The sequence below is a fragment of the Babylonia areolata genome, chromosome 27, assembly GCF_041734735.1.
Source record: "Babylonia areolata isolate BAREFJ2019XMU chromosome 27, ASM4173473v1, whole genome shotgun sequence".
In the NCBI taxonomy this organism is placed as follows: Eukaryota; Metazoa; Mollusca; class Gastropoda; order Neogastropoda; family Buccinidae; genus Babylonia; species Babylonia areolata.
Window position 1 is genome coordinate 27,417,953 of NC_134902.1, and position 10,800 is coordinate 27,428,752.

Consider the following 10,800-nt stretch of genomic DNA (forward strand, 5'->3'; position numbering starts at 1 on the left):
TCCTCATACATCACACCACAGCTGTAAGGCAGATGCCTGTTTCAGTTTTCAGTAGCTCAAGGAGGCGTCACTGCGTTCGGACAAATCCATATATGCTACACCACATCTGCCAAGCAGATGCCTGACCAGCAGCGTAACCCAACGCGCTTAGTCAGGCTTTGAGAAAGAAAAAAAAAGAAAAGAAAAAAAAGGGGGGAAAAAAGAAAAAAAAAAGGTGAACAAATAATAGACAAGTGTACATAAATAAATAAATAATAATTATAATATGATAAAAGGTAGTAGTAGTAGTAGTAGTAGTAAAAGGTTGCCAACAGCACCCGGTGTTCCCAGGCGGTCACCCATCCAAGTACTAACCGCGCCCGACGTTGCTTAACTTCGGTGATCGGACGAGAACCGGTGTTTTCAACGTGGTATGGCCGTTGGCTAACAGCAGATGCCTGACAGCAGATAACCCAACGCGCTTAGTCAAGCATTGAGTGCATGCATGCATGTTTGTGTACCTGTCAGAATGGAAAGAATCTTGCCAGAGGACAACACTTTCGTTGCCATGGATTGCGCTAAGTCCGTGCTGCACACAGGATCTCGGTTCATCGTCTCATCCGAGTGACCAGACGCTCAGTTTGCTTTTCCAGTCAAACGTGGGAGAAAGGGCGTGAGCGGTAATCGAACCCACACCCTCACGGACACTGTATTGGCAGATGAGCGTCTTGTCCATCCCGCCACCTACCTCGAAATAATAGAATATTCATAAACAGAATAACACTTTTGCATAATGATATACACTCCCTGCCCCCCACCCCGCCCCCCGCCCCGCCCGCCCCGCCCGCCCCCCTTCCTTCTGTCCTCTAGCCCCACTCTCACATCCTACATCCAGTGAAGGAAGTCACCTGTGTGCTCAGAATTTGTACTCAATGCCCGTTGTTTTCTTCTTCTTCTTTTTTTTGCGAGGGGGTGGGGGTGGGCGGGGGGTTGTTTTGGTTTTTGTTGTTGTTGTTGTTGTTGTTTTTGTCCTGTATTATTAACTGATATTCACTGGCTGTTTGATGTTTTATTTCTTTGTATAATTTCATAAAACGACGCGATCTGCGATCTTTAGGAAGAAAAAAAAAGCTTTTGTTCCGTATTTCCGTATTTTCCCGTTTTTATCTTCCACCCAGCCACAGCCCCAGTTATGGCAGTGTTTAACCGTTGTTTTGATTGTTTGTTCGTTTGTTTGTTTGTTTTCTTTTTCTTTTCGTTGTTTTGTTTTGCTTTTTAATGCGTCAACATATTATACTTCATAGCAAAACGGTATGGTAAGGAAACGAATACTATTGGAACAGATACTGAAAATAAATATCAAAAGAATTATCCTTTCTTTAAAAAAAAAAATCCATCAATAACAAAACTAATGATACGGATAATAATAATAATAATAATAATAATAATAATAATAATAATCTTTGAAAAAAAAATTATAAAAAAAAGTGGAAGCAACTGACAGCATACTCAACACGTTATAATTCAAGATCAAGTTCACCATCATCCCACAGTGAAACAGGTTTCACTAATCGTCTAAAAGACCCCCTAAAAATAAAGATTTAAGTTTAACTATATAACATTAATTTTCACCAAAGTAAGCCCAATTTATGGATAGAGAAAAACCAAGGCAATCTAAAAACACAATAACAACAACAGTTTTTATTTTTAAAGTAGGACATATATTTTTCTGCGAAACAAAGAAAACGTAGAGATTGATGGTCGGCTGTATCGTTTGACAACTTGCACAACACAGCCGTGAGCACGTGAACACGGGAATTTACGGCACTGAGGAGACACACGACCTTGATAGGAAAACCTTGACCTTAAGCTTTCGCTTCTTGGAGACATGAGGAGCTCACTCAAACCCTCTCCATTGTGCGGGCGGCACGCATTGCGTCAAGACGTACGTTGTGTGGAGTAAAGCAAAAACCTCTGTCGCACGCATGTATTGGCCTTTCGAGTTGTTTTACCAGGTAAGGAAATCTGATTTGCTCTCTCTCTCTCTCTCTCTCTCTCTCTCTCTCTCTCAGTATTATGAAGCTTCTATTGAGTGCATAGAAGAGCTGTAAAACTCATTCTTTTAAAATATTCATCATTGACTATATCTCATTATAAAGCTCTCGATATCTTCCCACTGAAAACAAAACATATATAACAAAGGTCTATTTATGTTCAAAATCATGTCTGGATTTGCTCCCCCCCCCCCCCCTCACTAAAGAATAAATTTGTTACCAACACTCATCCTCATGTTCATAAAGTTATGTACTACTTCCAAGGATCGATCTTTTTAAATCAAGTCTGTCTTATTCAGGGGCCTGTTTATGGAATGAAATATTATCCTGCCTAAGTGTTAACTTTGAAAACATATATCGTGCACATTTATTGAAAAACACGTGATTATGACACATATCAATTATAAACTACAAACATGTATAGATTGTCAATATATACACGCCTCTCTCCTCCCCTGTCAGTCTCTCTCTATGTCTGTCTCCACTGTCACTCTCACTATATCTGTCTGTTCAGTCAGCCTCCCCTACCTTTTTTACTCTTCCCCTTGTCCATTCTTCCTTCTTCTCTCCACCACGCCCCTTCCCTAGTGTCCTTGTTGTTATTCATCTATTGCGATATTGTATTGTACATAAGTTCTATGCTTATGTTTGCACATCCTTATGTAATTTTGATGTTGGTGTTATGATTTGACTCTCGCTTTTTTTTTCTTTCCTTTTTTTTTCTTTTGTTTTTCTTCTCTTTTTTTTCTCAATTATTATTTTTGCCTATAAACAAGTGCTTTGTGCTTACAATAAATTTTCGTTAGTTCGTTTGTTCTCTCTCTCTCTCTCTCTCTGTCTCTCTCTATATCTGTGTGTGTGTGTGTGTGTGTCTCTATCTGTGTGTGTGTGTGTGTGTGTGTGTGTGTGTGTGTGTGTGTGTGTGTGTGTGTTCACAATGTGAACACTTCGCGTTTCATTCCACAATCGATCCACGCAGAACTGGCAGTGACTGAACTGTACACCAACAGGCTGAACCACAGGCCTGGAGCTAGTACCGAGCAGACAAGCGTTGACAGCGGGCAGTTTTGGGGTTTTTTGTTTGTTTGTTGTTGTTTTTTCGGAGGGGCGGGGGGGTCGTTGTTGCTGTTTGGTGGGTTTTGTTGTTGTTGTATTTGTATTTGTATTTCTTTTTATCACAACAGATTTCTCTGTGTGAAATTCGGGCTGCTCTCCCCAGGGAGAGCGCGTCGCTACACAACAGCGCCACCCATTTTTTTGTATTTTTTTCCTGCATGCAGTTTTATTTGTTTTTCCTATCGATGTGGATTTTTCTACAGAATTTTGCCAGGTACAACCCTTTTGTTGCCGTGGGTTCTTTTACGTGCGCTAAGTGCATGCTGCACACGGGACCTCGGTTTATCGTCTCATCCGAATGACTAGCGTCCAGACCACCACTCAAGGTCTAGTGGAGGGGGAGAAAATATCGGCGGCTGAACCGTGATTCGAACCAGCGCGCTCAGATTCTCTCGCTTCCTAGGCGGACGCGTTACCTCTAGGCCATCGCTCCACGTTGTTTTGTTATTGTTGTTTTCTGTTGCTTTCTCACTGCTAGATAAATTTCATACTGTAGCAGACTTAAGTTTTCTTCTTCTTCTTCTTCTCATTATTATCAGTATCATTTTTTATTGTTGTTATTATAATGATTATTGTTGTTGCTGTTGTTGTTATCATCATCATCATCATTATTATTACCTTAATGGTGAACATTTTACCTAATAAAAGAACTTTGGTAATCAAATGGTTTGTATATGATTGTGACCAAACAGCACATCAGTTACTGACAAATGCAATCTGTTGCCCACTGTGAAAATACAACGCATTCAACCTACCGGTACTTCCAGAACCGTCATACAGATGCGGATTCAAAGGAAAAGTGTTGGGTGATATCCACTGTGTTCGAGCAATAATTCAAAACCCTGAGTCGCATCATTGTACAATGTGTTTTAAAGCAAAATGTTTAGGAAAACCATCCATCGCAACTCCTACTATTTCGCTTGTCCATGGTCTTGTTCTTTTTCTTGATTTTCTTATTATTATTTTCCTCCTCCTCCTCCTCCTCCTCCTCCTCCTTCTTCTTCTTCTTCTTCTTCTTCTTCTTCTTCTTCTTCTTCTTCTTCTTCTTCTTCCTATTTTGAAGATAATTTTGACAGCTAATTCTTTTACCATCACTGAACACCAATCTTTGTATTCTTTGTCCTTGTTTCTGTTTCTATGGCAATGTCTGCGTCTGTCTGTCTGTCTGTCTTTTTTTTCTCTGTGTCAGTCTGTTTCTTTCTCTGTCTGTCTACCTATGTCTGTCTCTATCCGCCCGTCTGTCTCAGTCTCTCCCTCTTCCCCTCTCTCTCTCTCTCTCTCTCTCTCTCTCGCTCACTCGCTCGCTCGCAAGCACGCGTGTTGCTTCGATGCCGTGTTTGGCTTAGACTGTCAGGGATTTTTCTGATTTTAATTAACTAAAACCCCTTTGAACCTTTCAAATAAATCCATCCACGGGCTTACAATGTACTCCTCTTCAGGCCTCCTTTCCTTTCTCTCTCTCATACGCTAAAAAAACACGCACGCACGCACGCACACACACACACACACACACACACACACACACACACACAACACAACACAACACACACACACAACACACACACACACACACACACACACACACACACACACACACACACACACACACACACCTCATAATATATTCATGTGAGCTTTTGATGAAAAAAAAAACAAAAACAGACGTTTGTCGCGCTGCATTCAAAATAAGAAGCTTAGATGAAGAAAGGAACATTGTCAACTAAGCTTTGTGGAACAAAATCGATGTTCTTTCTAAAAGGGAGATAAGGCAGGATTGAGCTCCAAGGTGTACATGTTCTTTTAGAGTGGTGCTTAGTACTTCATACAGGCACAGGTACACAGGCTTTACAATACACCGAAACGCTCTGCAAGAGATATGAAGCAATGTGATGTAATGCAAAACAAAGCAAGCAATGCAGCACAGCACAGCACAACACAACACAGTGCAGACTAGTACAGCACAGTACAGCCGAGCCCAGCGTAGCACAGCACAGCAATCACAGTACAGTACAGCAGAGCACAGCACATCACAAGACAGCACAACACAGCCCAGCACAGTACAGCACAGAACAGCACAGCAAGGTACAGTGCAGTTTTGTGCAGTGCAGTCAAGTACAGAACAATACAGTGCATTACAAAGTAGTGTAATACAATGCAGTAAAATGCAATGACACACAGTACATGTAATTCAGCACAACACCAACACACCACAACACACCACAGCGCATTACAACACAAGGCAACGCGAAGCAATGTAATACGATGCAATATACTGCATCGTGCACAACACAATACAACACAATGAAAATAATACAATGCAATGCAAAACAGTATCACCCCGTGTCATACTACATCACACCATACTACACAATAGTAAACTGTGCATTACAAAATATGCCAAAACCATACTGTACATAATATGCAGCATGTTGTGCCACACCATGCCATACCTTATCGCACTGTATAAACCATACCAAATCACGCACCATACCACTCCGTACTGCATTATACATCATGCCATACCTTATCGCACTGTATAAACCATACCAAATCACGCACCATACTTCTTCTTCTTCTTCTTCTTCTTCTTCTTCTTCTGCGTTCGTGGGCTGCAACTCCCACGTTCACTCGTATGCACACGAGTGGGATTTTACGTGTATGACCGTTTTTACCCCGCCATGTAGGCAGCCATACTCCGCTTTCGGGGGTGGCGCACCATACCACTCCGTACTGCATTATACATCATGCCATACCTTATCGCACTGTATAAACCATACCAAACTATACCATGAGATACCGTAGTGCAGCACTCCGTACCGCGTGAGTTTAGGAGAACAAAGGATTAAACAACAATGAAGAATGGTAAAACTCCCTCCATTCACAAGGTACACAACCAACTCAAGGCTGCTTATGCCACCAATTCAGCAAGCACACGGTTAAATAAAAGCTACAATGGAACAAACCCAGATACAGCCTCAAAAAAAGGAAGCTTCAGGCCTGTCCTTCAACCGATCACTTGACATATGCACGCACCACCATCGTCAGAAGAAATGTACAAACACAAATTAACTTCTTTTTTTTTTAATTTTTATCCAAGACTGATTTCCTCGATGGAGTTTTGATTTGAAACGAAAGAACAGTTGTGTAGAAAAATCCACTGGCATCGGAAAGCAAATGCACTTGCAGGCAGATAAGACAAGCAAAAAAATAAATAGATAAATAAATTTTTTTTTAAAGGATGCGATTGAACTCGCACTCCCTGGGAAGAGCAACCCAGTTTTCTCTGTTGTGGCATTGCAACAAAGAGAAGCAACTCTGTCCATTTAAAAGGTACACAGCTTCAAGTCAATGCTACTTATGCTTCCGAAAAAGCCAGCACAGAGGTGAATAAAAGGCACATATGAACGAACCCAGACACTTCCTCAAAAAGGAAAGCTCTGGGCCTGTCCCTGTACCGATCATTTGACTGTTGAGTAACACAATAATTGTATCACATCTCAACACAATCCAGTGACAATGCTGTACCCTACCGTAAATACACCATACCATGACAGGCGTTGGACTTGTGATCCGCTGTTTCACCAGTGATCAGGGTTCGAGGGCACGTTTCGGCATGGTGTTGTGTCCCTGGGAAAGGCACTTTACTCCGATTTCCTGTAATCAGTCCAGGTGACTTGACTTGGGTTGAGGAAGGGTTAAAACAGTGAGGGAAAGATGACTGACGAATGGGACCCTGCCTTCTTCACCCGACCCCGAGACACCGCGCTTGTGAAGACACACGAAGTCACTTCACCGATGGCCGAAAAACAAAGGCTATGGGACCTTTAGTCTTTAACCTTTCAGCTGAATCATACCATACCTAAAGACATCATACCTTACCTGACACACACTTTGTGACGGATCCTAGTTCTGCCAAGCCCCTGTGTCACCCACGCCAGGCAGTGAAACACAAGGAGCGCGAGAAGTAAAATTGCGCACTTGCAAAATACCAACTAAAACGGGTCTCCAGTTATCTTTTTTTTTTCTTTTTCTTTTTTGCGCGGAGTGATGATGAGTGCTAAAAAGGACGTTGTTTGTTATCTCAGCCTTTGTGGACCATCGTTAACATCGGAATGTGTCCGAGAATAGAGACATATTCGCCTCTCCTCCCGTCCCCATTTGTTTTGGGTTTTTTTTGTTTTTTTCCTGTTTCCCCTCCAGCCTCTCATTTTTCTCCGCATGTTTGTGATTTTTTTTTACTTTTTTTTTTAATTTTTGTTTTTTAACAATGGTTCTGTCATCCACCTTTCTGTTTTCATTCATTTTTTGTATCTTTCTTCTTTTTTTCTTTTTTTTTTATTATAATATAATTCTGTTGAATGCAAAATACAATACATGATAATAGTATTTCTTTGTTTGTTGCGTCACATACCCTTTTAACTGGAAAAATGAAATCTCAGTTCACAGCAGAGTAAACAGTCATGGTCAATCCGAAGCGACCGGCCATCTTGTAGTTTTGAAAAAAAAAAAAAAAAAAAGACTACGTAATATTGAAATTGGGTTGGTGGAGGTTAAAAAGAAAGAAAGCAAGGATGAAAAAACCTTCATGGGTCATGTGTGATTTCTGCTTGACAATAAAACGGAGCCATCAGAAACGAGTATATGGAAAACTGAAAGTTACTTGCTGGGAACAAAAAAATAAAAAGAACAGTTCTATTTTAAGCAGTTCATATCGATCGGAATTTCCTTATTTTATGATAATAATATTGATCTGTCAAAGTTTAAATCTTACCCTTTGTATATCACGAATTTCTGACTGACATGTTGTAAAAACAAATAAATGGAATGAAATGTTTATTCAAAAATCGCCAACCATATCTTGGGTCGTAATGTTCACACTAAACACTGCAGGCAAGTCCTCTTTTGTTCGGGCAACCTGACATGAATTCCGATCATGTCTTCTCGGCGGCCACAGTGACTCGAGGTGTGTACACTACTATAGTCACTCAGTGAAATATGTAAATCAGTTCGAACCTCTCTTATCTCTGTCACTTCGGCGGCACGAACGGAAAAAAAGCAGGCCTAATATGTTAGTCGGTCGTGTCCAACATTCACCATCAGAACAGCAGAGGAGGCAACTGCTGTCCTGACTATCTGGGCTAGAATTTGATTATAGTGGAGAGTGTCTTACCCAAGTTAATCCCCACTCTCTCGGCCAAGAGGGTTTTAGGACAGTCGCTTTGGGGTGGTTCCCAAAGGCCAACTAGCCCCCAAGGCTGCAGTATTAAGAGCCAGTGCAATCTTGCCTCCTAGTTTTGAGTCATAATCCTTCACAAAAGACAAAGCTGAAAATGGCCTGGTACCTATGCAGGCAACAGACGAGACGGATATACACAGACAGAAACAAACATACCGCTTCAGAGGGGAAAAATATGTCTCCGATTCACGATGAGATAGGGAAAGAGAGGGTGGGGGGGGGGGGGGGGAATGGGGACAGAGAAAGGGACAGAGGGAAGTTGGGGGGGGGGGGCGAGTTAGAGGCAGAAGAGGGAGAGGTACTGAGAGGGAAAACCCAAGTGGAACAACACATGTAAAATTCAGTCTGTGATATTGATACCTTTGTTTCTGCGTCTGTCCCAGTCTGTCTTTCTATCTATACCCAGCTATTTAGCTGTCTGTCTGTCGCTGTCTCGTAGAAGTATTCGATTTTACGTCATTACACACACACACTCTCTGTCTCTGTCTCTGTCTCTCTCTCTGTCTCCGATTTTACGTCAATCTAAACTCTCTCTCTTTCCCTTTACCCCTCGCTCTATGTTTCTCTATCTCTCTCTGTGTGTGTCTCTGTCTCCCTCCCCCCTCTCTCTTTCATTTTCTCCCACCTCTGTCTCTCTGTCGCTGTATCTTCAATTTTACGTCAGTTTACTCTCTCTCTCTCTCTCTCCAGGCTCTCTCTCTCTCTCTCTCTCTCTCTCTCTCTCTCTCCCCGTGTGTTTGTGTGTGCGTGCGTGCGTGTGTGTGCGTGTGTAAATGTGTGTGTGTGTGTTTGTGTGTGTGTGTGAAGGCGTTCTCTCTCTCTCTCTCTCTCTCTCTCTCTCTCTCTCTCTCTCTCTGGCACACAACATGCACACACTATCTATCTATCTATCCCTCTAATGATCTGTTAAAACCGTTGTGTACCCCAAGTCATCCCCCTCCCTCCCTCCACACACCCACACATGTACATCCCTTTCCTCCTTTCCTCCCCTCGCCCTGTTCAATACAACAGTTTTGTTCGTTCGTTCCTTCTCTCTTTCTCCCCGTCTTCTGTCTGTCTGTCTCTTTCTCTCTCTGTGTTCTTTCTCTCTCTCTCTCCCTAACTCTCTCTTTCTCTCTCCTCTCTCTCCCCTCCCTCTCTCTCCCCTCTCTCTTTCTCTCTCCACTCTCTCTCCACTCTCTCCCTCCTCTCTCTCTCCCCCATCTCTCTCTCCTCTCTCTCTCTCTCCATCTCTCTCTCCCCTCTCCCCCTCTCTCTCTTTATCTCTCTCTCCTCCTCTCTCTCTCTCTCTGTATGTCGCTTTTGTTGATTTCAGGAAGGCTTTCGATTCTGTGAATCGTAATGCCCTATGGAATGTCCTGCGTAAAAGTGGTTTGAATGGAAAACTGTATATGGCGCTGAGAGGTGTTTATAACTCAGTACTTGCATGTGTGCGTGTAAAAGGTGTATACTCAAATTGAATGTTCGGCTGGTGTTAAACAAGGATGTCTTTTAAACCCGCAAACGTTTTCTTTTTACACAAATGAATTAGCTGTAGAACTTTCCAAAAGAGGTCTGCATGGTATCCAGCTAATACCAGGAGCTACTGAGATATTTCTGTTGCTTTTTGCTGACGATGTCATTCTTCTGTCAGGGACAGTTAAAGGTTTGCAAAACCAGTTAAATGCCTCAAACGAAGAAGCCGATCGATTAGGTTTGACCGTGAATCTGGATAAAACGAATATTATGGTTTTTAGAACGGGTGGTCTTCTATCAACGCATGTACGGAAATACAGAAGTTAGGGTTGTTAATTCATAGAAGTATATGGGGATGATTTTTACAACAAAATTAAGTTTGAGTAATGCATGGGAAGACTTTTGCAGAAAAAAAGGTAAAAAAGGTGTCATCGAAATTTTGAAAATATAGTATTACATACATGAGTGTATTGTTGAGTCAGTCTGAATTAGTTTTGATATATTCTTGAGTCGATGGTCGAGTCAGTCCGCATTCATTTTGTCATTTTGTTATTATTGTATTTTTGTTTTTCTTTAGTTCCATTTCCTTGAGTTTTTGTCAGGAGTGACTTGAGTGTTTGCAATGATTGCATATTTTCTTGGTTTAAATTGACTGAATGGCTGTGAAAACAAAGAGAGTTTTTGTTATTTTGAAGCAAAAATATGTAAATTTATGTTGTTGCCCCCTTGTCAAAAAAACTTTCTTGGCAATGACAATAAATAATTCCAGTGTCCAGTGTCCCCCCTCTCTCTCTCGCTCTCGCTCTCTCTCTCTCTCTCTCGCTCTCTCTTTGCGAAAAAGTGGAGTGGATGGTAAATTGTACAATGCTCTTCGTGGTGTGTATGATTCAGTCCTGGCCTGTGTAGATGTGTATATTCAGAGGTATTTGACTGTCCAAGAGGAGTGAAGCAGGGATGTTT

The 10,800-nt window shown here is 41.8% G+C and overlaps 1 non-coding gene across 1 annotated transcript; it reads right to left on the reverse strand.

Moving 5' to 3' along the window:
- Positions 1-305: 305 nt before the first annotated feature.
- On the reverse strand, positions 306-424 carry LOC143301665 (5S ribosomal RNA). The gene has a single exon (XR_013057827.1). It is a non-coding gene; the product is annotated as a 5S ribosomal RNA (ribosomal RNA).
- Between the last annotated feature and the right edge of the window lie 10,376 nt (positions 425-10,800).